Genomic DNA, 2,273 nt, shown 5'->3' with positions numbered 1-2,273 from the left:
ACTTCCACCTGATGCTCAGCCTCACCTCAAGCCCTGAGGAATGGAGCTGGCTATCTATGGACTGAGAGCTCTAACACTTTGAGCCCCCACATAAACATTTCCTCCTTTGAAATTGTTCTTGTCAGGTCTTTTAGTCATAACAGTGAACAAGCTGAATAAAGCAGCCTGTCCAGGCCTGTAAAAGACAGAGCTGGGAATTGGAGAAGGACGACACTAAATTTGTAGATCCATCTGGGTAGTACTGATGTTTTTACTGATTGAGTCACTTGATTAATGAAATTGGATGTCTTTTCATTTATGGAGATTTTTTTTTTGTATTTAAATTATCTTTTAATTTTAAGTGAAATATATTACATTTCAATTTTTAGTTTATTCTTATTTATTTTATTGTTCATGTTATTTAAAAATGTTTGATTGCTCATTGCAAAGGTTTAGAAATATAATTGAGTTATTTGGTTTGTCTGGAATTCTAGCACCTTGCTTCACTTTGATTTAGTCCCAGTAGTTATTTTTATAGATTCTTATAGATTACTTATAGGATTTTCTATATGTAAGATTATGTCATTTACAAGTAAGATAGTGTTACTCCTTGTTTTCCCATATTCATTTATTATATTTTTATTTTCTTTCCTGATTGCCCTAGCCAGACCTATATATGTGTTGAATAAAAGTGCAGGGAGTAGACATCTTGCCTAGTTCATTATTTTAGAAGGAAAATCTTTCTGTTTTCCATCATTATGTGTGATCTCAGCATGTGTGTGTTTTTTAATGCTGTTGTTGTTTTAACATAAAAAAGATTGTAAGAATATGCTCTGCAGAGGACTTGAGAATATTATACATAAGGCACGGAAAATACCCAGAAAACTCAGTTACCAAAACAGTTCCCTATGTATTCAGACTGGGTCCTACTAATAACACATTTTAAAGCACTTAACAAATAGGGATAGTTCTATATAACATTTATTGACGTGTCACATATTCTTGTGATTCCAATATCATTGACAGCTGATATAGTTGAGGGGCTGGGAAAAAACGGAAATACCTTGCTAAAAAGACTTGAATTGTCCCTTGTACACATCACTGTGTAATTGGACAATAAATATTTCAAAAATTTTCTTCTCTTCCTATTTAGGATTCTCAGAAGACAATGGCAGAAGAAAATCATTTTACAGTGACTGAGTTTATACTGGCTGGATTAACAGACAAACTAGAGCTCCAGCTGCCCCTCCTCCTCTTCTTCCTAGGAATCTATGTGCTCACAGTGGTGGGGAACCTAGTCATGATCACACTGATTGGGCTCAGCTCTCACCTGTACACACCAATGTACTACCTGCTCAGCAGTCGGTCCTTCATTGACCTCTGTCAATCCACTGTGATCACTCCCAAAATGCTGGTGAACTTCATGATGGAGAAAAATACCATCTCCTACACTGATTTCATGACTCAACTCTACTTTTTAATTTTTTTGTTTGTTTGTTTGCAATTGCAGAGTGTTATATGTTGGCTGCAATGGCATATGACTGCTATGTTGCCATCTGTAACCCCTTGCTTTACAATGTTACCATGTCTAATCAAGTCTGTTCTTGGTTAGTAGTTGGTGTGTATAGCATAGGTATGATGGGTGCCACAGCTCACACAGCCTGCATGCTAAGAGTGCTTTTCTGTAAGGATGATACAATACACCATTACCTATTGGAGCTCTCTTGTTCCAGTGCTTTTATAAATGAAGTAGTTGTTCTGTGCTTAAGTGCATTTAATATCTTTGTTCCAACCCTGTCCATCCTAAGCTTCTACATCTTCATCATAGCCAGCATCCTGCACATTCGCTCCACTGAGGGCAGAGACAAAGCCTTCAGTACATGTAGCTCCCACGTCTCAGCTGTTCTTCTCTTCTTTGGTTCTCTAGCATTCATGTATCTGAAACCATCATCAGGCGGCTCCATGGACCAAGGGAAAGTGTCCTCTGTGTTTTACACTATTATTGTGCCTATGCTGAATCCTCTGATCTACAGCCTAAGGAATAAAGATGTCAAAATGGCCATAAGTAAACTTCTTGGAAATAGAAGTTTGTGAAAGTGTATTATTCTTTAGCAAAAATTTATGATTTGTACAGATTTAGTAAGGAAGCAATTCTGAAACACTGATGGGCTTTTCACAAGGCATGAGATTATTGCTAGCACTTCATTATTTGGAAGAAAGATCAGGACTGGATTCACGGGATCAGACACATTGAGGACAGCACCCCACTGGGAAACCCCAGAGTCCATCTACTA

General features: G+C 37.4%; 1 pseudogene; it reads left to right on the top strand.

Moving 5' to 3' along the window:
* Window positions 1-1,147: 1,147 nt before the first annotated feature.
* Window positions 1,148-2,073, top strand: LOC107145743 (annotated as a pseudogene).
* The last annotated feature ends 200 nt before the right edge of the window (window positions 2,074-2,273 follow it).

The sequence above is a fragment of the Marmota marmota genome, unplaced genomic scaffold (assembly GCF_001458135.2).
Source record: "Marmota marmota marmota unplaced genomic scaffold, marMar, whole genome shotgun sequence".
NCBI classification, from domain to species: Eukaryota; Metazoa; Chordata; class Mammalia; order Rodentia; family Sciuridae; genus Marmota; species Marmota marmota.
The sequence above is the reverse complement of the archived record's forward strand: the minus strand, read 5'-3'. Positions and strand labels throughout refer to the sequence as shown.